The sequence below is a fragment of the Dipodomys merriami genome, unplaced genomic scaffold (assembly GCF_024711535.1).
Source record: "Dipodomys merriami isolate MVZ:Mamm:240054 unplaced genomic scaffold, mDipMer1.0.p SCAF_389, whole genome shotgun sequence".
Lineage (NCBI taxonomy): Eukaryota > Metazoa > Chordata > Mammalia > Rodentia > Heteromyidae > Dipodomys > Dipodomys merriami.
Genome location: NW_027205481.1, coordinates 8,209 through 34,806, shown reverse-complemented (window position 1 = coordinate 34,806; position 26,598 = coordinate 8,209).

Genomic DNA, 26,598 nt, shown 5'->3' with positions numbered 1-26,598 from the left:
GCTGCTGCTGCTCCTCCAGGTTAGGCTAGGCTGTTTACACCGGCAGGACAGAGGTGCCACACTGTGAGTCTAGAGTCGTTCACAACTGCTGACAGCTGCTGCTGCTCCTGACTGGGTGGGGTGCTTGCACCAGCCAGGCAGAGGCGCCATGCCAGGGAGGGTGAGGGGAATCTTCATGCCGGCTCTTCTGAGATTTCGGTTTGTATTCTCTGGGTTGGCACTGGACCTGGGGAGTCTCCTGTGAGCCTTGGGTTGTTTGTGGGTGTGTGGTCCTAGGAGGCTCCAGAGTCAGGCCACTTAAGCAAGCTGGCACAAAGCTTCACCACTTAAGCTGTTCAGCGGGGAGCACCATCACCATCAAGGCTTGGGGAAGGGTCTTCCCACTTTACTGTCTGTCTGTGTAGGTTTTTCCCTTTGCTTTTTTCACTTCCTGTATCTCTCTGAGTAATCGCCTTTTTTTTATGGGTCACTTGCAGAAATGGAGCATTGAAATCCAAACTCTGTATTTCGTTGGGGAGAGCTGTGGTGTTTCCCTGCTGTTCCATCGCGATCTTAGCCCCTCCCCTTTAGGTGGAGTTTTTCTTAGGTGGCCGGTGGGCCTTGGTTACCAAAGGATTGGTCCATAAAAGAATATGTTGTAAAGCCTGCAGATTGTAGCTAGACATTTCTGTTAATATAGCCTTCCCAAATTTAGGAACAAAAGGGGGTGGTCCACCTTAAAGTATTTCAAGATGATTAAATCCTTTAACGTAAGGGCTACATCTTGCTCGAAGGAGAGCAAAGTGGAGGATGCTCACCAAGCCATGGACAGTCTCTGTATTTAATTTAGTTAGTTTCCTTTGAGGGCATATTTATTCTTTCTAATGCCTTGAACTCTCAGTTCTATAAATGGATTGCAAGTTCCAATTTATTCCTAGAGTGTTAGTTAATAATTGAGAACTTGGGCCATGAACTCAGGCCCATCTTTAGACCCCACAGCTAAGAGTAAGCCAAATCAAGGAATTATTACATGCCTCAGCTCAGCCTGAAAAAGTGTCCACTATTACTAATTACCTCTGTGAAGTCCACTTTCCCAAATTCACCATCTGAGGTTCCTCACATATGAATTCTTTCCATAGGTTCCAGCTTTTCAGCATTTACCTATTGGAAATTACCTACACACCTTACAAAGTATTGTCAGGCTAAGGCCCACTGGTTTTCAGAACATTTTTAGGTAGTGGCCTTGGGAAATTTACCAGGGTGCACATATCTACACGTAAACTGACAGAAAGCTTAAGCCTGTATGCATTTTTCACAGGTTCAGTGTCAACATTTGCACACTTATTACAGCTGTATTTTTCTTCTTCCTTTAATTTTAACGACTAGTAGCTCTAGAGACCCCACTGCTTTTAAAGAGTGATCTCCCAAGCTACCTGATCAGCTCAGATATTTCCCTTTATCTTAGGGTCTCTAGTTTCTTTAATTCCTGTACAGTACTCTGAACCTTGGAGACTTCTTCCATTTTATTCTCCTCCTTTTCTCTCAAAATTGCTTTCAAGATTGCATGGTCCTTCTCAATGTGCTCCTTAACCTGTAACTGTTTTGCAGGGTTACAGGAGAGTTACTTTGACTTGACAACTGCTGCTCCTTCTCACAACACCTTTGCTTGCTCTTCAGCTTCTCCCTTAAGTTCACAAAGGTACTATTGCGAGGTATTATTTCCCATCTCCACCTGTTCCATTGGGACACCATGCTTCTGCATTATATTTATGGTGAAGATCTCAGCAGTCTTTTGGGGCTTTTACTCTAGTAGTTTCTCTTTCTAGTTTTCGACTTCAGTGTATTTTTGTGACAGATGTTTCAACTGTTCCTTTAGCTCTTCTGTTTTTCTTCCTAATGCTCTTTCCCTTTCCCCAGCATTCCCTATCAGAGCATGTGGTCCTTTAATTCTTTCTGAAGAGAAAAATCTCTTTCCTGAGCCTGATATTTTCCTGTTTACTTTTCTTGGCCTCATCTTCTATGACACAGTACTTCCCCAAATTCTCTGCTAATTACTCGTTCCTTCTTTCTCTAATGCTTTGAATTTCTGGTGACACTCTTCAAAGCTTATAATCGACATTTACTTCAGCCTAATACATTATTATATTAGGTCCAGCTCCTTTATCATGGCCATGGTTTCTTTTTTTTTTTTTTTTTTTTGGTCCGGTCGTGGGGTCTGAACTCTGGGCCTGGGCACTGTCTCTCAGCTCTTCAACTCAAGGCTAGCACTCTACCACTTGAGTCACAGCACCACTTCCGGCTTATTATTTTTTGCTTATGTGGTGCTGAGGAATTGACCCCAGGGCTTCAGGCATGCAAGGCAAGCGCTCTACCACTGAGCCACCCTCCCAGCCCAGGCCATGATTTCTTATTGCAGCATCAGAATCTCTTCTTGGCCTCATTTGTGGTTAGCAAGGATAGCAGCATTGGAGTCCTGTGCTTCTGTCAGCCTCTGATTTGTGGTCCCCTAATTTGCCTCATGCTCACCGAGGGTACTGTACTTGAATTTCATTTGATTCTGAGTGTTATCTAGGTTCCTTTTGAGTATTTTCTTCTCATTTTTGACTCTCACAAGTTCCTAATTTATATCTTCAAATCTTTTCTCAACATCAAATAATTCTCTCTGTTTTCTCCAGTTTACTCTTCTATGTGCTTTTAATCTCTTGGTGGGTTTTGACTGGCACATATTGGTGATTCCCTCTTTTATAAGCGTGTTTTTTGAGATAGAAGTGTGTGAATATTTTCTTTGTCACATTTCTTCTTAAGTTCAGAAGGCTCTTTCTTAAATTGAACACAGTTGGAATTCAGAGCCCCATGCTCCTTTGCATATTTCTCAGAGATATGAACACATTTTCCAGATAGTTAATGTGATTACTAACCTGTCATTTTCTATCTCTCTCCTCCTTGGACATTCATTTTCTTAATGTCCATTTTGCTTACAATAAGCACACTGATCTAGTCCTAGAGGTTCCCTACTGCCAGTTGCAACTGAATTGTACTGTCTTTGCCAAGGATTTCTTCATCCCTATTCTGGTGCTCCTACCAAAACTCAAACCCCCTTCTTAAACTCTTTTTTTCCCAGGGTATCTCTGTTATCAAACACCCACTGAGCAACCACTTCCAACTTAAAATACACTTTCCCTCAAAACCTTCTAACTTTTAAAGGTTTCTTCTAATATCTGGGGCTGACTGGGTAACAAAGGCCATATTTAGGGCTCTTTGATTCTCCAGGGATTCAAGACCTATAGGCTTATAGGTCCTTTAGGCTCTGGGAGAACTTTCAGAAGAACATTTGGGTACTCACTGGGGAACTGTATCATCTCACTCACTTTAGATTGATGACTTGGCTTTCTAGCAACTGCGGTATTCCTGCTAACTGAACCTGGCAATAATTGGTAAGCATTTCCATACCTTGATCACTGTTAGTCTCAGCTTGGGTAAGTCTGGGGAAAGACTTGCTCCAATTGGTCTGGTTCAATAGTGGGCCTACTGTCTGGTTCAAGGACCACTTCAAGTCACTGATCAGGATTCACTCCCTTTTCTTCCAGGTGAAAAGCACCTGTAAAGTGTGCTGACACTTATCCCAGATATGCTTGTTTGTGAAAATTGCTGTCGCTAATGAGGTAATGAGTCCGTTTTTTTTTTTTCTGAAAAAGATGGATTTTTCTGTTTCCAGTTATACAGGTCACTAGTGGTAAAGTGAACATATATTAGAAAGGGGGCCTGCTCACCATCTCCTCCATATTCCTGTCTCAAGGGTAATAAGGCTAACATACCACATTGTGACACCTCAGGCTGGTACAAGTAACTACTTTTGGTATGGGAGGACTTAACATTAGAGGTGCTGATGGCAAAGAATAGGAGAGAGAGTACATCAGTGCATCTTCCTCTGTGGGACTCTATAACCCTGGGGGAGAATTTTTGGATATGACAACTTTAGGCCTTGTTTTCCCATCCTGAGAAAAGGACTAAACAGAAGTGCATACAGGACACTGATAGAACTATAAGCATACACACAGAGACCAATAGCCACAGACACTTAACCCACATGTCCCACACCTTTCAATGTAGAACTCTACAGAAGGTTCCAGATGACAGACAGAACATCCAAGATTGCCTCTTGAGGAGGTCACAGATGACCTCTGGAAGACGTCACATATGTCCTCCCTAGGAGGCCTTAGATGACCTCTCAGGGAGATTCCAAATGGCTTCCCAAGAAGTGTCAGATGACCTCCAAAGAGGTCCCAGATGTCCTCACAATGAGGCTGAGATTACCTCTCAAGTATCTCAGATGTCCACTCAAGGAGGCCACATATGAACTCCAGAGGAGGTTCCAGATAACCCTGTTGAGAAAGCCACAGATGACCACCAGAGAAGGTCATATATGGATTCTCAAGGAAGTCCCAGATGATGTCCAAGACGGTCATATTTTTCTCATCAAGGTAACCCGAGATGACCTCCGAAAGAAGCGCCAGATGACATCATAAGTGGTCCTAGATTGCCTCTTAAGGAAGCCCCAATGACTACTTTTGAAGAGTTCTCAGGTGGCCTCCTTAATAAGCCCCAGATGACCTCTGGAGAAAGTCCAAGATGGCCCCTGAAGACCCCAGATGACCTCCAAGGTAGGTCTCAGATGGCCTCTCAAGGATGTCGCAGATGTACTCATGATGAGGTTCCAGATAGCTTCCCAAGGAAGCTCTACATGACCTCTCAAGGAGGTTCCAGATGGCTTCTCAAGGAAGCCACAGATGACCTCCAGATGGAGTCCCCAAAACAGGCTGGCACGCTTGCCCAGACGTACCCCTAGAGGTACCTAAATGACTTTTGTCCATGTTGGTCCTCAGGAGACAAACACTTGAGGTCGACTCTCAACCCTGAAGGCTGACACTCTCACCTATGGGGATTTTTCCCTGAGGCCAAGGCCTGATGCCATCCAAATGGATTATATTGATGAGGGTCTCCAAATATTAGAACCTCTATTGTTCAGGAGAATCCATCGAGACACAAAGGGCAAGCATTTTATCCCCCTTCCCTTAGTCTATCCTTCACTGCAGACCTATACTTCCTTCAATGTCTTTTCCTTTTTCCCTTCTACCAGTTCTTTCTTCTCTTCAGGCCGCTCTACTCTCCACAGGCCTGAATTGCTTTGCCTGGGTCAGTTGCCATCCTTTACCTCCTGCTCTCCCTCAACTGCCTCTCCTCTCATGTCTTTCCCTTTCTGCTACCACACAACTTCCCTTCTTCCAAGACTTTTCCCTTTTTCTCTTCTAATTCTATTGCTCTGAATAAGCAGCCACACCAACTGCTTAACAGTTTTCAACTGTCACATCCCAAACTGCCCACAGCCCAATCACTTCTTAACAGCTCAACACTTGGTGATTACTGTCCCAGGCCCTCCTACAGAATGCTCCATCTTCTTTGGTGGCATACTTTGTCCTCTCCAGCTGGCCAAGAGATGGGGCCACACCGATTATCAGACCCTATAGATTATCAGGGCTGTGCTGATTATTACAGTATCATCCTTGTGAACTAATAGCAATTGAAATTGGAAATTTGATTGTGATATTACAAACTCATTGTGACATCACAAACCCATTTTGACATCATCACCACTACGACATCACAAACCCATTGTGATAGGATTGTCATTGTGACATCTCAAATCTATTATGACCTCTTAGCTCCTTTGGAAAATCACATGCCCTTTTCAACATCACAGTCCCTTTGTGTACCTATATCCTTGTTGTTAACTAATGACAATTGAGATCAGACATGCCATTATAACATCAAAAAGTGTTTGTGACATCCTCAAAAGTGTGACATCACTTTTTCTTTATGAAAGCATCAGCTCATTGTGACACCACCAAACTCAATGACATAATCGCATTATGACAATTCTCATTGTGACATCATAGACAAATTGTGAATGCTTATTCTGTGATTTCATTGTATTCAAAATGTGGTATGGGAATTGCTATCAGAAATGAATTTTTGTGCCTACATAACAATTTTGAACTGGGCGCTTATGGCTCATGCCTGTAATCCTAGCTACTCAGGAGGCTGAGGTCTGAGGATCACGGTTCAAAGACAGCCTGGGCAAGAAAGTCCTAGAAACTCTTATCTCCAATAAACCACTCACAAAACAGAAGTGGCACTGTAACTCAAGTGGTAGAGCGCTAGCTTTGAGCTGAAGAGCTGAGGGACAGTGCCCAAGCCCAGAGTTCAATAACCACAACCGACGAAAAAAATTGACATCATAATCACTTTGTGCCATCACAGTGCCATTGTGATATCACTAACACAATGTGACATCACAAACCTCTCCTGTCCTCATAACTTTTGTGACATGCTTACATTGTGATATCTTAGACCTTTTTGCCCTCATAATTTGTTTTCAACCTCATTTTTCATGTATGACATGAGATACCAGGAATCCACTGTGACATCATGACCATTGTGACATCACACTGACAGATGCCATGGTCATCATATCACATTGTGACATCACAAAAGGTTTTGATCTCACAATTAGTTGGTGATGCCATACTGGTAAGGGGTCACAGTAGGTCTATGAGGTCACAATTGGTTGGTGATATTAAAGTGGCATAAAGGATCTCATTTGTCATGAAATCACAGAGAATATGAGTTCACAAATGGACTGTGGTTTCTCCAAAGGCATGTTTTGTCACAAATGTGATGAAATCCTAGCAGGATTGTGATGTCACAGTGTGACACAATGTTCATGATGTCTGTCAGTATGATGTCACAATGGTCATGATGTCACAGTGGATTTCTGATTTCACATATCATAACTGAAATATAAGTTTGAAAACAGATTATGAGCTCATAAATGGCCTAAGACATCACAATTACAGCATTTCACAAGACTTATGAGGACAGGGCAGGCTTGTGATGTCACAGTGTGTTAGTATATCACCATGGCACTGTGATGTCACAATGTGTTGGGCATGTCACAATGACATGATTGTTCTCAATGGTATTTAACTTACAATGAGTATATGAGTTCACAAAGGGACTGTGGTTTCTCTAAAAGTATGTGTTGTCACAAATATATTGAAATCCTAAAAGGTTTGTGATGTCAGAGTTTGACATAATGGTTATGACATCTAGCAGTGTGATGTCACCATTGTCATGATGTCACTGGGAATTTGTGATATCAAATGTCATATGTGAAATCTAATGAGTTCAACAAAAGATCATGAGGACAAAAAGGCCTAAGGTATCAGAATTGCAGCATGTCACAAATGTTATGATGACAGGATAGATTTGTAATGTCACGGTGGGTTAGTGATATCACAATAGCAATGTGATGTACAAAGGGATTGTAATGTCACAATGGTTGTGATTCAGTTTGTTATGATATCAAAGTACAGGCCACATTTGAAATAGAATGAAATCACAAAAATGGTATTCATGTCTATGATGTCACGATGACAATGTGAAGTTCTAATTCTTTCATACCATTTTAGTTTTGTGATAACACAATATCAGATCGTGTCACAATGACAATGTGATGTCACAATTGTGATGATCTCAAAAATGTTTCTGATGTTGAAATGTCATGTCTGATTCTCAATTGTCAATAATTCACAGTGGAGATTTGGATACATAAAGGGATTGTAATATCATAAATCTATGTATTTTTTCAAAGGTTATAAGAGGTTATAATAAATTTGGGATGTCACAAAGTGATCCTGGTGTCAAAACAGCAATGTCACAATGGGTTTGTGATGTCACAGTGGTGATGAGGTCACAATGGTTTAGTTAAGTCATAAGTTTGTAATATCACAATTATTTGTCCAATTTCAATTGCTCCTGGGTCACCATGAGGACACTGTAATAACCAGCAGTGCCCCTATAAACCACGGGAACAGATAGTCATCATGACCTCCTGCTCTGGACCAACAGAGGGGGGTGCATGCCACTGGAGGGGGGAGGTCATGCTGGTGAAAGAGATAAAATGTCAAGCCCCACATGGGGAGCTGCAAAGAAGTAATCGTGCATGGACATTAGGGAAGTGATGAGTGAAAAATGTTATGCAGGAAACATATTGCAGGGGGGAAGGGTACAGCCTATATATAGGCTGCATGTTCAGAGCAACAGAAGGGGAGAGAAAAAGGGGAAAGGCCTGGAAGGAAATAAGTGATGAGACTGCAAGATGGTAAAGACCTGGGAGAAGAGGAAATTGAAGGAGAGAAGGAGGTGAAGGACTGCAACTGGCCACCTGGTCAGGGCAGGACAAGTCTTTCAAGAGTAGAGCATCCTGAAGAGAGGAAGGGAATGGTTGAAGGAAAAAATGAAAAGACCTGAAAGGTAGGAAAGGTATTTAGAGGAGGAGGATGAAGAAAAAGGGAAAAGCCTTGCCTTTGAAATGTGGAGCTTTGGAGATCATTATTTTCAAGATTGGTTGTTTGCAGACCAGTCAACAAATGGCTGGGCTGCTCTTTCAAGTTCTGAGGGTCCAGGGTTGAGGCTGCATTGAGCTCTGGGCATCCAGCCCAGGTCAAGGTAGTCGCCTGTTACAAAATTTAAGACAAGACAGGTTTGTGATGTTACATTCCATTAATGATTTCACAATGTCAATATGAGGTCACAAAGGGATTGCAATGTCATAATGGTGATGTGGTCACAATGGGTTTCTAAAATCAACCTATATGCCACATTTGAAATAGAATGAAATCACAGGATAGGCAATCAACTTGTCATTATGACCTCACGATGAAAATGTGATGTCATAAAGCTATGATGTCATTGTCATTTTGGAATGTCACAATGGGCTGTTGGTATCATAACAATGTGATCTCACTCTGGAGAAGATGTCATAAAGCGTTTGTAATTGTACATGTAAATGCAACATTTATTGATTTTTCCAAAGCTACACTATTTTAGAAATTTGTAGGAAAACAAGTTAAGTTATAAAAACACAAATTAATATGATTGATTGCATACTTTTACATTTAATTTCGTCAAGTAAAAATACCATTTATTTCTTCTGTATAGGAAGGAAAACCCTAAATATTACAGTTTGTGCCATATTTCACATTGGGAAGCTTTGTCTATATCAATAAGTTTATTTCTTTTATTTCTGTTTTCCTATTCATAATGCTTTTTCTCATAGGATTCTTCTACGGACTTTTACTTTCCCCCATTTGGGGCTTAAACATAACTCATGATCTCACTTTGTTTGCTAACAGTAATCAGTCTACCATTTGAACCATGCCTCCAGCCCAGAAATTTTTGAAGTTAATTGGAGTTAGAACCTCATGAACTTTCCTACCAGGTGGAAAACCATTATCGCCCAAGTCTCATCCTTCTTAATTACTAGGATTATAGAGATGAGTTATGGACCCCAATAATCGATGACTTTTCATGTCTTATAAATTCCACATGTTTGCTAGTAATTGTAATAGTAAACGACCACAGATTGGGTAGCATTAACACTGTAAATACATTGCCTCTGAGTTGGTGGAACTAGAACTCCAAGATCAGAGTTGGCTTCTTCTGAGTCCTCTTTCCTTAACATATTCAAGGCCTTCTGATTCTTTTGGAGGAGACTTCAACTTAAATGCTACCTTTAAGATTCTGTTTCAATATACAATCATTTTCTAATGCAGTGGGTTTTAGATAGTAAGATTTTAATGGGACCGTATTCAACACATAACATATTACTTAATGGATTGAAGAAAATCTCATAGGAAATTATGTGGTTTGGGCATGGAAGTTGTGGTTATACATTAAAAAATTAGCAAAAGAGGTAAAGGTTTTATTAGAGCTTGTAACACCAGTATGAAGTCTTGACCGTAGACATGCCACATTCTTACCTGGTACACACTTAAATTCCTAGCTGTACTGGAGGATTGAACCTAAAACCCTATACTTGTGAAACGGCATATCTACTACTGCCATACCTTCAGATTGTAACTGGATTGCTTATTTTGAGGTAGTATCAGTATGCCTGGGCCTGATTGGACTGTGGTCCTCCTAACACAAGCAAAATATATTGCACCCAGCAAATGATTAGAGTTTCTGAAAATTCTTTTTGTGTCTGTGCTTGCCTGTAACTGGAATTTTCTAATCTTTCTTTCCCAAGTAGATAAGATTACAGGTCTGAGGCTCTTTTCCAATAAAAGTATACAATTTGAAAATATCTTGATATTGCCTATATTTGTGATTAATATATATAACTAACCATAATTTTCTCCCTCTTTTGTTTAGTACTCTGTGTTGAAAACATTGGCTTACTTGACATACATGGCTTTGTTTTGGATGGAATCCCATAACAATCCAAAAAATCTCCCAAAAAGTTATGTTAAAAATAATGGAAAAGAAGGCTTCAGGTTAGAAAAAAACACTGATCCTTAAGTTATAAATGCAATATATTTATAGTATTAGTCAATGCTTTCTTAAGTATGAGAAGAGAAGGAAGGCAGAAATGTGAAAGATGTCAGATATAATTTTGATAACCTACTAGGTCTCTGTGGAAATTCTGTAGTTGTCCCTTCTTGTTTACTTTCTTTCTTAAAGCTTGCTTTATTAAAACCCTGTGTGTTGGAATGATTGGTAACCTTCTCCAGGAAATGAGGCTGATTTTAGAAGTCTGATGTTGTGGTAAATAAGGAATGATGAGAATGAGGGCAGATATTGTCACAGAATGAGCCGACCGGGTTCAACTGCTGAACAGCAAAACAAAGCTAAGTAACATGTCTGGAAGATATATAGATAGATACGTATACACATAAATTTACATGCATGCATGAAATAGTAAATCTCCAGTAGAATATAGAGAAACTTGGCCTGACAATTGTTAAAATATATGCAACTGATTGCAGGAAATGTATACTAAAATATCAATAGTTTATCACAGATTTTACATACATTTTAATGGATAAAAATTCTTCCTTCATTATATATTTAACCTTAGTATATTTTAAGTTTTTTTACATTGTAGTAGGAACATTTATACAATGCTGAGAATTAGAATTACACACAATATGCAACATGGCTAGCACTGGTGGTTCAAGGTTGAATCTTAGCTAATTAAGAAATTGAGATCTGAAGATTACAATTTGAAGCCAGCAGGAATAGGAAAGATGATTAGTTTCTTATCTCCAATTAACCAACCGGGCAAATGGATTTCCAGTTCAAATTACATGTAGATCACTGGCCTTGACCATAAAAGCACCATCCCAGCCCTGAGTTTAAGCCCTAGGATCAACAGAAACAAAAACACAAAATACAACATGGAGTTAGATATTTTATAATAAAGCACAGTTTTATATACTCTACATTGTTAGAAAGACTAAACTTCTGTGTTCGCTTTATAACCTTCCATAATAAGTGATATTGTCCATATATTAAGCAGAAATGCTTACTCAGATTTAAAAGTTTGAAAGTTTCAGTATATGTTCAGTTTGTTTTACTGCTTTGGGGGGCTGTGACAAGACATTGTCAAGGTGGGGAGTATGTCAAAGAGAAATGTTTTTGACCGAGAATGTTTAAAATATAGAAGAAGGAAGATGAGATTCTATGTACTCATAGGTTTCAGTCTAAAGAACTTAATCTCCAGAAGAACTACTCAGGTATTCTCCACAATCTGGGAGGAAAAAGAAAGTCATTTTTTTCACACATAGGTCTTTCTGGGGCATACTAAAATCAAATGGCAACAACTTAACCTATGACAGAATATTAGTCCATTATGATTTACAGAGTAAGTTTCCGGGCATATAATTTTTTTCTTCCTCTTTTTTGGAGGGTGATATAAATATTTTTTTCAGAAAGGCAACCTTGTCTTAACCATTACCCACAAAATTTATACTATCATAGAATCACAGAGTTTTTTGATTAAATTAACATAATAGTAGGCTCATTTATGCCAACACAAAATATAAACACTAATGACATTTTTCACTGAGCAACCACTCATAAAAAATCATGAAATAATGAAGAACAAATCCATATAAAGTTTTTTTCTGTGGGTCGTGGGCTTGAATTCTGGGCTTGGGCCAGTGTTCGCTTTTCAGCTCAAGGCTTCCACTGTACCACTTGTGCCACAGTGCTGTTTCTAGTTTTTAGGTGGTTTATTGGAGATAAGGGTCTCACAGTATTTTCTGACCAGGCTAGCTTTCAACCAATATTCTCAGTTCTCAGACTCCTGAGTAGCTAGGATTACAGGCATGAGCCATGAAGCCCAGTTCCAAGTCAATTTTTAAAAAGCAAGCTCATTTAAACTTCTGGCTTTTTCCAAAAAACAATCTCATTTTTTCAGCATTAGTTTATAACTATGAATTATTTTAGATATAACTGGGATTATTTTGAATAGTATCAAGTATAATTTTTACTATTACTCAGTATCACACAAAAATCCACTTTAATCAACTTTCCCCAAAGTCAATTATTACATACTATCTCTAACTATTATTATTACATTCTATATTGCATATAGTCTGAATGGAAACTAGTTTGGACAATTTCATATAAATTAGTAGATGCTTTTTTAGCATTATAAATTCACATCTGTGGTCTTAAACAAAGGAAAGAAGATTTTAGAGTTGAAATCAAATATAAATGTGTAGTGTGTCCCAATTAAACCAAAAATTCTAAGTTAATACAGACAAAATTATTACCATTGGAAATAGTGAGGCAAGAGGAGGCAGAATTCAATTATGTCAAACAATGTCTCTGTTTTTCTGCTATCCCTTCCACTAACAAGAACTCTCGGGTCCCAGTTGTCACAAAACTTCAAGTGTCTCTATTAGAATTCTATTTGGAAAAGTTCTTAATTACTGATGCTTTTTCTACTTTCTGTTTTATGAAACAAAATATAGGCACAAAACAATTAAAATAAATGTACACATATGTTGAAGTCACCACAGCTGCAAAACCAACCAAGAAATTGGAACTCCCCCAGGAACTAAAACATGTTATGCTCAGTTTCTTTTTTAAGTACAAAAACCTCAAATACATGTTACCTTGAGCAGAAATATAAGGATAACTGTCTTTCAGAAATAAGGTTGTGTTAATTTGTAATTAAATTCATCTGGATGAACCTAATATAGCAAATCCCTTGAATAGATCAAATTGTTTAAAACAAAGGTAACTGTATGTGAAGTAAGATCTGCACATATTAAAAAATATATTACAGTATTAAATCACAAAAATCATGACATACTAAATCACAAAAATCATGACATACTTTAAAAAATTCAGAAATGTAATGAATAAGTCCAATATTATCCATATTGAGAAGTAAATCTTACTGATTTCACAGGAACAAAATATGCAAATAATAGAATCCTAGCAGTGTACCTGAGTGTACATAATTTTAAACAACTCTAAATTACACTGTAGATGATTTAATGTGGGTTATCAAAAGGAAAACATCAACATATGATATAAATGAAATAAAAAATCTAATGAAAAGAGAGAATAAGACTAGTTTCTGGAAAATACTGTTTTAATAAATGTTGGTCAATATCTTTCTAGTACTGGCAAAATTGCATGCCTACTTAGTTAGATCCAAAAAAGACCCAAGTTACTCGAGCTGATTTGAAACTTTGGCAAAGTAACAGGATACAACTGTAACATTATTATGGATTTGACTCTGGCACGGAATTCATTTCCTCTTTGATCTGACAAATGAATATATAAAAGAACATAACTTCTCCAACTAAATATCAAGACCTAACTAAACGTATATAATCAGAAAAATCATCATGCAAATCCTATTCCAAACTGGCATTTAAGAAAAATCAGTGATACGTACCCTGTGTTTATTTTAAATGATTTTTCCATAAATTATTTCCTTTAGCTTGTATTTTTAAAACATTGTGTTAAATTATGTATATCTTGGTAACTAATTTTGGATGCCTCCTTAAATTTAGTTCTGAGTATAATGTCTCAATTTAGTACCTAAACCATGAAATGATGATGATTACAAAACAAATGCTAATAACCACTGTTTATAATACACAAAATCTCATAAACATAATTTCAGTAAGCATAGGTTAACATTTTGATATCATGGTCTCATGACTGATGAGCCCTATCTGCATGAGTATAGTTGTACCTAGATTCCTCAGCCTCAATTTAACCACTGTTAAAAAATGTTTATATCTTTGTCACCCATCAGTGTTTAAACCTGAATATAAAGCCTAAGGAAAATGATAAGGTAAGAAATTCGCTTTTCTGGATATAAAGTAAACAGAAATGCAGCGTAGAGTAACTCATTGGTTTAAAGTCAAACTATTTCTCCAAAACATTCTAAGCATTTCCTTACAATGTGAATTATTCTCAAGAAGGGAATGGGGAATGTGAGAAGATGACTAACGAAGTATTGTCTTCAAAAATACGTAATTTGGATTTACCTCTTTATTTCATTATAGGCACTTTGGATAAAAACTTTTTGAATAATTGATTTCCAGGTAAGGTATAATATATCCTAATTGCATATACCAAACTACATTCAGAAAATGATATATAGTGATTGAGGAAAGAAAACATATTCAACAAATAGCAAAAAGTATATACCAATAGGGATACTATTTTAAAGAGGGCATTGAAAATATTCTAATATAATAATTAATTGGATTGAACAATTTCACATTGACAGCAATTAACTAGAATACTTTAATTTTAATTGGACAAGATAGTCTTTCTAAATGAGCAAAATCTCCTTTTACTTTATTAGGGAAATAACTGAACAAAAAGTGGAAATTAACATATGAATCTAGAACAACTGGAATGAATTTTTGTCTTCTTATTTTCAAATATTAATTTCACAAGGTATTTTATTATGTTATACACATATCCATATAATGTAGCTTGCTAAATTTTGTTCATTTTATGAATTTCATTATCTTATTTTTATACTTTTATTATGTCATCATGCTAACATAAATTATTTGAACATATATATTTTACAATATTTCTCTTCATCTCCTCTCTTACTTTTTTTTCCAAATTTAATCAGTTCCACCTTTTATACCTTGGTCATCCATTTTATTTTCTAGGTCTAGATTCTGCATATGAGAAATCTAGAATTTGTTTTTTACAGTATGGCATATAGCTTTAATATGAATTTTTCTTCTATGTATTTTCTTGAAGATAATAAGATTTCATTATTATGTCTGGCTAAGTAATATATCATTGTGTGTATATATATATTACAATTTCTTTATTTAATGAGTGATTAAGGGATATGTAGATTAATTCTATAGTTATTTATTTTTTATTATGTGGGAGAAAGAAGGATGGAAATAATGAGGTTTGGACTGAGAAACATGCTCTTTAAGGCAGGCACTCTAGTATTTGAAACATCCTCTCAGCTGCTCTTTCATAAGTATTTCAATAATGCACTAAATCTAAAAAATAAAATTTAATTACATTTGCAAAATGTGCTTTTTCAGTATCTATATTATTATTTATTACAGTGTTACATTTAGTATGTCATGTGAATATTAGGGTGTATGTAAGCATGAAAATGCATGCATGTTTTTATTTGTAGATGAATCTAAGGAAACTGAATTTATGTGATATAAAGTAAGTTGCTAATTTGATGTATATGTCCAGTTTGTGGAGTGTGATTTCAAAATCACATTTTGGTAGGTTTCATACCGAGTAAGTAGATGTTTCTAATCTAAAATCATAAGGACTATAATAGTTACTATGTTTCATAATTATTCAATGTTAGTACTCCAGACATTGTAATAAGTGAAAAAATTGCTTAAAAGTATGATGGGTCAGTAGTAAGCCTTTAGAAACTCTATATTTTCCTGAAAATCTTCAGATGTACTCTTTGGATATTAATTACAAATATATTTATAAACATACAGATATAATATGATTTTACATATGTTAATATGTGTATATAGTGTAAATATATATTTCGTTATATTTAAACTTGTATTATAAATATTTATTTATATTCAATTCATCCCATCATATATATACTGTGTGTATGTATATGTATATGGGTGTATATATATATATATATATATATATATATATATATATATATATATAGGGTGTATATATATATATATAGGGTGCATATATATATATAGGGTGTATATATATATATTTTTTTCTTTTTTTAGGTCAGTCGTGAGGCTTGAACTCTGGGCTTGGGTAGAAGTCCGAAAGGCCATGAATTTTGTAAAATATTATGAGGACATAATAGGTTAGTGAAAATGCAATGGAACAGATATATCCCATTGGCAATGTAATGTTACCATTACATGAGATACTATTGTTTTGAAGTCACAAATATTTGGTGATGCCATACAGGTGATGAGGTCACATAGGTTTGTGATTTCACAATGGGATGGGGATGTTACAATCTCATGCCAGATCTCTGACAATTATATAAGTTCACAGGGATAATGATGTATCCAAACGCATATGTTGGCACAAGTGTAATGAGTCTTAACAGGTTTGTGATGTCACAATGTTTCTCAGTGGTCATGACATCTGGCAGTGTGATGTCACAGTGTTCATCATGTCTCAGTGGATTTCTGATATCATGTTATACCTGACGTAGTATGATTTAAACAATGTATGAACTCAGAGAGGCCAAAGAGATCACACTGGCAGCATGTCAAAACTTTATGAGGATGGGACAGTTTTGTGATGTCAAAGTGGGTTATTGATATCATAATGGCAATAGGTGTCATCAAGGTATTGTGATGTAATAATGGTTATGTGGTCACAATGTATTTCTGATATCAACCCACCTGCCACATTTGAAATAGAAAAAAATCGAAGAATAGGCATTCCAATGAATCTGTGACATCACATCCACAATGTGATGTCATAATACTATGATGTCATTTTAGTTTTATGATGTCACTGTGGCCTGATGTTGTCATAATGACAATGTGATGTTACACTGGTAATGATGTCACAAAGGTTTTGTGATGTTAAAATGGCATGTCTGATCTCAATAGTCATTAGCTCAAAATGAGGATATGGGTGCAAAAAGGGCCTATGAAGTCACAAAGGCCGTGCTTTCTTTCAAAGCTTCAGAAGTCATAATAGGTTTGGGATGTCACCATGTGATCATGGTGACACAATGGCAATGTGATATCACAATGGATTTGTGATGTCACCACAGTGATGAAGTCACAATGGGTTAGTTATGTCTCATCAAGTTTGTAATATAACAATGATGTATACAATTTCAATTTCTTCTAATTAACTATGAGGATACTGTAATAACCAGTGGGGCCAGAATTATCTGTGGGAGCTGATAATCATTTTAAATTCTTGGCCTGGCCCACCAGAGAGAGTTGGGAATGCCGCCAAAGGTGGAGGTGTCAAGCCTCACATAGTGAGCTGTCAAGAAGTGATTGAGCATTGGGCAGTTTGGGAAGTGATGTTTGAAAACTATTAGGCAGCATATCCGTTGGAGTGAGGAGGTGTACAACGTATATATAGGTTGCATTTTCAGAGCATTGGAAGGGGAGATAAAAATGGGAGCTACACGGATGGAAGAAAGTGGTGAGACAGCAGGAAGGGAAAAACCTGAGAAGAGAGGAAGTTGAGGGAGAGCAGAAGGTTGGCATGTGGTCACTGGGGCAGAGTAGGGCAGGCCTGTGGAGAGTGGAGAAGCCTAAATAGAAGAAGGAAAGGGTGGAAGGGAAAAAGGGAAAGACCAGGAAGGAAGGACAGGTCTGTAGCGAAGGAGGGAGGAATTGAAAAGTAAAAAGCCTTGCCCATGTTGTTTTTGAGCTTTGGAGATAAAAAAATTTTTGGTTGTTTCTTTGCAGACCGGTGGGGCTGCCTATTGGAGGTCTGAGGTTTGGTGGTCAAGGTTGCTCTTTGACCTGTGTACCCAGTCCAGGATAAGGTAATCACAGTCCCCTTTCTAGTGTAAATTGGTTTATTATATTAAATGTGACTCGATTGTTTGTCGCATTGGTGTTGAGGTCATAAGAACACGAGTTCACAGAAAAAGCTCGAAGTCTCAAAGGCCATGGATTTTCTAAGATGTGATGTGGCCATAGAGGTTTGTAAAAACACAATTGGACAGTGATATCACAATGGCAATACCATAATATCATGTCAAAATAATGCTTTGATACCACAATTAGTTGTTGATGCTATTCTCGTGATGAGGTCACAATAAGTTTGTGAAGTCACAATGGGTTCATGATGCCAGTGTGGCATGGCAGATCTCAATTGTCATTAATTGACAATAAATATATGAGTTCAAAAAGGGACTGTAATGTCTCCAAAGGCATGCGTTTTCACAAATGTGATGCCATTCAAAAAGTTGTGTGATATCACAATGTGACATAATGATCATGATATCTGGCAGAATAATGTCACAGGGGATTTATGATATCACATGTCATGCCAGAAACATGAAATTGAAAACAGATTATGGGCTCACAAAGGACCTAATATATGAAAATGGCAGTATGTCACAAAACTTATAAGAACAGGACTGCTTTGTGATGGCACAGCAGGTTAATGATATAATTATGGCAATGTAATGTCACAAAGGATTGTGATATAACAATGGTTATCTGGTCAAATGGGTTTCTGACATAGAATGAATTTACAGAATAGGCCATAACACTCTTACTTCTATGATGTAACAATGTCACTGTGATTTATAATGCTATGATGCCATTGTCGTTTGGTGATATCACAATGAGCTGAGGGTGTCATAATGACAATTTGATGTCACTGCTGATTTATGGTGTTACAATGGTTATGAGGTCACACTATATTTCTGATATCAACACACAGGTCAAAATTGAAATAGAATGAAAAAGCGGGGCATGGGTGACTCATGCCTGTAATCCTAGATACTCAGGGGCTTGAGATCTGAGGATAGCAGTTCAAATCCAGCTCAGGCAGGAAAGTCCATGAGATTTATCTCCAATAAAACCACTATAAAACCAGAAGTGGCACTGTGGCTCAAGTGATAGAGAGCTCATCTGGAGCTGAAGAGCACAGACAGCACCCAAGCCCAGAGTTCAAGCCCCATGACAGGCAAAAAAAAAAAAAGTTTAAAAACAGGCATTCACATAATGTTATCTTGTCATTGTAGTTTTGTGATGTCAAAAGTAGTTGAGGCTGTCATAATGACAATGTTATGTCACACTGGTAATGTCACAAATGGCATGTTTGATATCAATTGCCAGTTCATAATGAGGGTATAGTTACACAAAGGGGCTGTGGTGTCACAAAGGCCATGTGTTTTTTCAAAGGTGCTGAGGTCCTAAAAGGTTTGGGAAGTTGCAATGTGATAGTGATGTCAAATGGCAATGAAATCTCACAATGCGTTTGTGATGTGACATTGGTGATGAAATCAAATAGTTTTGTGAAGTCACATCTCATAATCACATAACCAATTTTAGTTGTACTATATCACAATGTGGATATGAGTTCACAGAAGAAGACAAATAAAAAAGGCCATGAATTTTCTAAAATGCTAAGAAGACATACTAGGTTTTTGAAAACACAATGGAACAGTGATATAACAATGGCAATGTGATATTGCAATATGATGACTTAATAATGTTTTGTTATCACAATTGGTGATGCCACACTAGTGACGAGTTTGCAAGAGGTGTATGATGTTACAATGGGTTGGTGATATCAAATGGTGACATGTGATCTCAATCGTCATGAACTCACAATGAGTATATGAGCTCACAACGGGACTGTGATGTCTCCAAAGGCATGCGTTGTCACAAAAGTGAAGTCCTAACAGGTGTGTCTTGTCAGAATGTGACAAAATGCTCATAATATCTATCAGGGTCATGTCACCATGATGTAGATGTCACACTGGATTCGGGTATCACATTTCATACCTGAATTGAGTATGAGAGGATTATCATTTCACAGTGGTTTAGTGATATCACTATGGAAATGTGGAGTCACAAAGGGATTGTGCTACCACAATGGCTATTAGATCACAATGTGTTCTTACTATAGTAGGTTTGTGCTGTCACAATTGGCTGGAAATGTCACAATGGCATGCGGAATCTCAATTGTAATTAATTCACAATGAAGATATGAGTTCACAAAGGGACTGTGTTGTTCCCAAAGACCTGTGTTGGCCCAAATGTGATGAAGTCCTAACAGATTTGTGAGTTCACAATGTGACACCAGGGTCTTGATGTTTATCAATGTGATATCACAATGGTCATGATGTCAGAGTCAATTTCTGATACAATATTTCATACCTGAATTATTATGAGTTTCAAAACAGATTCTAAGCTTACTAAACGCCTAAAATATCCTAATGGCAGCATATCACAGAAGTTATGACTAAAAACTCATGCTCTTTGGAGCTTTATTCTTTCTTTGAAATTGTATCCTCATTATGAACTAGTAGAAATTGAAATTGGACATGTCATTTTAATATTAGAAACTCATAGTGACAATAGTGACATCACAAACTCATTGTGACCTCATCACTACTGTGACATCACAAACCCATTGTGACATAAAATTGCTGTTGTGCCTTCACATTCACATTGTGACATCACAAAGCTACTGTTAACTCAGCACCATTTAAAAGACACATAACCTCTGTGGCATCATAGACCATTTGTTTACCTATATCTTCATAGCGAACTAGTGAAAATTGTGATCACACATAGCATTGTATCATCACAAATACTTTGAGCAAAAATTGTGACTGTGAAATCACATTGTCATCATGACACCATCATCTCATTGTGACATCACCAAATCCCAATGACACTATATCATGTTTTTCTTTTTTTTTTCTTCTGTGCATTTTTTATTGTAGTATAGTGTACAGAGGGATTACAGTTACATGAGCAAGGTAATGTGAATGCTTATTCTTGGATTTCAGTCTATTTCAAATGTGCCATGTGGGTTGATATAAGGAAACCATTGTGAACTCATAATCTTTGTCACATCAAAATCTCTTTGTCACAGCACATTGCCTTTGTTACAACACTAACCCACTGTGACATCAAATACCTCTCCTGTCCTCATAACTTTTGTGACATGCCATTGTGATATCTTAGGCTTTTTGTGAGTTGAAAATCTGCGTTCGACCTCACATTTCAGATATGACATGAGATATCTAAAATCCAGTGTAACACCATGATATCACACTGATGGACATCATAAAAATTGTGTCACTTTGTGACATCTCAGACCTGTTATTTCTTCACCTTTTTGACTACATATACTTTGGTGACATCAGAATCCCTTCCCAAACTCATATACCCATGCTGAGTTAATAACAATTGAGATCCCACATGCCATTGTGCCATCACCAACCCCTTGGGACATGTCAAATCTATTGCAACCTCCTCATCAGTATGGCGTCACCAATTGTGACATCAAAACATTATTATAACATGATGTTGAGACATCACATTATCATTGTGAAATCACTGTTCCATTGGGTTTTCAGATAGTATGACCTCATACTGTGAAGCTTCTCCTATCACCTGGTATCCTCATATTCAATTATGAGTAATTGAAATTAGGTATATCATTCAGAAATTACAAACTGTGACATCACAAAACCATCGTGACCTCATCACCACTGTGACATTAAAAACCCAATGGGACATCTCATTTCCTTTGTGACATTACAGATCACATTGTGCCATCCCAAACCTATTATGACCTCTTAATACCTTTGAAAACACACATGGCCTCTGTGACATCACAGAACTTTTTTGTATTCATATCCTCATGGGAAACTAATTACAACTGACATCAGACATACCATTGAAACATAACAAATCCTTTCTGACATCATCATAATTGTGACATCATGTTGCCATTACACCATCAGCTCATTTTGACATGTAAAACTACAATGCCATCATGGCATTGTAACATTACATTGTCATTCTGATGTGATAGACACATTGTGTTTGCCTATTATTTTATTTGATTCTACTACTAATGTGGCATGTCAGTTGATATCTGAAACCCATTGTGAGTTTGTGACCATTGTGATATCACGATGCCTTATTAGCATCACATTGCCATTGTGATGTCACATTGCCAAATTGATGTCACAAAAGGATTTTGATGTGACAATGGTCATGATATCAAAATGAGTCTCTGATATCAACCCACATGCCACATTTCAAATACAATGAAATCACAGATTAGGCATCCATAATGTGTCTATGTTATCACAATGACATAATGGCAAATGCTATAATGTCATTGTCATTTTGTGACATCACCATAAGCTAAAAATGTCATGAAAACAATGTGATGTCACACTGGTTATGATATCACACAGGGTTTATAATGTTACAATGGTTATGAGGTCACAATGTGTTTCTGATAGCAAGTGATATGCCACATTTGAAATAGAATGAAATCACAGGATATACAATCACAGTGTGTCTGTGACAGCTTTCTGTTTTTTGGGGGGAGGGGTCCTGTCATGGGGCCTGAACTCTGGGCCTGGGCACTGTCCCTCAGCTCTTCAGCTCAAAGCTAGCATTCTACCACTTGAGCCACAGTGCCACTTCTGGCTTTTTTCTTTTTGCTTATGTGGTGCTGAGGAATGGAACACAGGGCCTCATGCATGCAAGGCAAGTGCTCTACCACTGAGCTACCTTCTCAGCCCCTATGACAGTAAAATGAAATGCGATGTCATAATGCTATGATGTCACTGTAATTTGGAGATGTCACAATGAGCTGATGGTATCATAATGACAGTCTGATGTCACAGTGGTGATGATGTCACAAAGGGTTTGTGATGTCACACTCTATGTCATGTCAGATCTTAATTGCCATTAGTTTATAGTGCGGATAAGAGAATGAAGTCACAACATACACAAATGAACTGTGATGACACAAAGGCCATGATTTTTTGTCAAAAGTGCTAAAGTTCCTAACAAGTTTTGGTTGTAAAGTGTTAATTGAAGAGCTAAAGTAACTCATTTTAAGATCAAGCCCCCTGAGCTGTGCTGTCCTCAGAATAGCGTCCTGAGCTGTGCTGCACTCAGAGTAACTCCCAAAGAGAGCTGTGCTGCCAAAGAAAAACATAGCTCTCAGGAAAACAGCAGGTTGCCACCAACCCTGGCCACCCTTAAGGAACAGAACAGTTGCCAAGGTGTTGCATCAGAAAAAGGGAAGTGCAGTCAAGGTGGACTTAAACCCCCTGAACTTGTGAACTTGCTTGTGTGGAAAACCCCTGAACTTGTAAACTTGTTTGATAGTATAAAAGCTGTGCTAATTTTGTGCTTGGGACCTCTTAGTGGCACTGGTTACCAAGTGTGTGGAGGACCAAGCTCGAGCTTACAATAAACGACTCTTTGCTGTTTGCATTGATCGTGGTCTCTGGTGGTCTATGAGGGGGTATCTGAAAATCAGGTACTTCATTAATGATATAAAAATGGGTTAGTGATGTCAAAACTAGTTTGTAATATCACACCTTATTTCAAATTTCAATTGCTACAAGTTCACAATGATACAAGTTCACAGAAAGAGTTTGATGTCCCAAAGGCCATGAATTTTCTAAGATGTGATGAGGTCATAATAGGTTTGTGAAAACATGATGGTACAGTAATATCACAATTGCAATATGATGTCAAATTATAATGTCATAAGAGTGTTGTTATGTTACAATTAGTTGCTGATGCCATAATAGTGATGAATTCAAAATAGTTTTGTGATGTTGCAGTAGATTGGTGATGTGACAATGTCATTTCAGAACTCAATTGTCATTAACTCACAATGAGTATATGAGTTTAGAATGGGATTGTGAGGATTGCAAAGGTATTTGTTGGCACAAATGTGATGAAGTCAGAACAAATTTGTGATGTGACAACAGAACAGATTTGTGATGTGACAATGTGACAGTGTAATGTCTAGCAGTGTGATGTCACAATATTCATGATGTCACAGTATATTTCTAATATTTCATGTCATACCTGAAATAATGAGGTAGAAAAGAGGTTGAGCTCTCAATGGACCTAACATTACACAGTGGCAACATGTCATAAAAATTATGAGGACAGTGCCACGGACCGGCTCTGTCGGGATGATGGAGGACACCTAGGGGAGGAACTGGAATAGGTGGGGAGATGGCAAACAGACAACCCACACACAAGAGGAGTGGATGCTGAGTGCGATTTAATGCAGAGGATAGCAGACTTTTATAGCAAAAATTCTCCATAAGAAAGGGCAAAAGGTTACACAATCTTGCTGCAGGGCTTCATTCTTGGGTGGTCACCAGCTGGTCTCCTGATAGGCACTTGTCTCCAGCTTATCTCTAAGAAATACAATGGGTTTCGATGTTTGTCACCAATTAACCATTACCTTCTTTTATAGAGGCCTTAACTGTCCCATAAGATCTTTCCTGTTCCTTCTTTAGTAGTAAGCACCAAGGAGACAAAGATCTAGCAAGTCTCTTAGTAAATAAAAGAGAGTAACAGGAAATTCTTTCTCCTAAGTAGTTATCTCAGCAATTGCCATACATTCTTTCTGTTCTAGCCGTGCCTACAGCTTCTTGTAAATCTCTTACAAACAATTCCTTCTGCTGAAGTGACTTTGTGAAACCCTCAATACTTTTATATTTACTTATGACTTGTCTACTAGCCTCCATAAGAGGGGCTTCCAGGGTAGCACTTAACTCTGGTGAGTTAGTCATATTTTTAAGACACTCATCAGATATTGGAGTCGTCAACACTCTTAAGAAAGAGCTTTGAATAAGGGGACGTTGACAATGAGTAAGTACAAAGAGCAGTAGAAACAGTAAAAGATTAATAGGCACTCTTATACAGTGAAGAAAAGAAAAGCAGAAACACATCTTTCCCAGGGGTTTGCCAGCCTTTCCAGGAGGTAGGCCTCTTTGAAGCCCCATTCTCAGGTTTGAACGCAGGTTTCCATGCTAAGCAGACTCCACTGGAGTAGGCGTGGCAGGACAGGATATGTTTGAGTTGTCACATTGTTTAGAGATATCATAATGGCAATGTTATGTCACAAAGGGATTCTGATGTCAAAATGGTTATGAAGTCAAAATATGTTTTTGATATATAACCACATGCAACATGAGTCAAGCGGAAAAGGTCAGATAATGTGATGTTAGGAAAATGAACCCTTAGATAGGTATTCAAATGTGTTTTTTTTTATTTCATGCATTTGTTTCTAACGCATTTATAAGATTATCTCTTTGTTGCTTTGTATGTCCCTCCCCCACAGTATAACCCCTGCTTTTACTATACTTGATGTCAGTATAACTTGTGGAGGAGATGGGGAAAAACAAGTCGTTTAAGGATACAGGTGGACCTGTTGCAACAATGAGAAGTGCAAGTTGTCATGTCGAAAACGAGCTTTACAACGTTGGTGCGGGGGGGGGGAGGATTGGTTGGTGGAGGTAGGGGGAGAAGTAGAGAAGGGATGTGAAGGGTAAACAAAGGAGGAGGCTGCAATGCTTGATAAGAAATGTATGCATTATCCTGCCCATGTAATTATAACCCCTCTGTACAGTAGTATGTTCACAAAAAATAAATTAAATTAAAAAAAAGAAATATAATGAAATCACATAATAGGCATTCATAATGTTTATATGATGTCACAATGACAATGTAATATAATAGTGGTAAGATGTCATTACAAATTTGTGATGTCACAATGAGCTGATGTTGTCATTATGACAATGTACTTTCACAGTGATGATTATATTATAAATGCTCTGTGATATTACAATGGCATATCTGATCTCAATTGACATTTCACAACGAAGATATGGATACACAAAGGGACTGTGATGTCACAAAGGCCACGTGTTTTTTTCCAAAGCGCTAAAGATGTCATAATGGGTTTGGGAGGTCTCAAGGTGATTGTAATGTCCCAACAGCAATGTGATATCACAATGGCTTTGTGATGTCACATTGATAGTGAAGTCACAATGGACAGGACAGGTTTGTGATGTCACAACAGGTTAATGATATCACAATGGCACTGTGATTTGTCACAAAGGGAATTCTCATGTCACAGTAGCTTTGAGTTCACAATGGATTTCTGATATCCACCAATATTGCTCCCTTGAAATAGAATGAAATCACAGAATAGGCATTCACAATATGTCTATAATGCCACTATGACATATGATGTCATAATACTATGATATTTACGTTTAGTGATGTCAAAATGACATGTCTAATCTTATTGGTCATTAGATTACCATGAAGATCCCAAAGGTTGCTATGTGGTGAGTCTTTTAAAAGCCACATTGTGCTGAGTCCATTACACAGAGTTATTTGTGCTATTTTTTAAAGTGTGCTGTGTGCTGTCATTCCAAAGGGTCCTATGTTCTGAGTACTTGAGAGTTAGGTATCTCCGACAGTCTCTCTCTCTCTCTCTCTCTCTCTCTCTCTCTCTCTCTCTCTCTCTCTCTCTCTCTCTCTCTCTCTCTCTCTCTCTCTCTCTCTCTCTCTCACACACACACACACACACACACACACACACACACATGCACACACACACACACACAAATACAGAGGGTCATCGTGCACCTGCTTGGTGTATGGGGTGGATGGAGAAGATTCTCCCCCAGTGGTTGGACTGAGGGGAGATTCGATCACC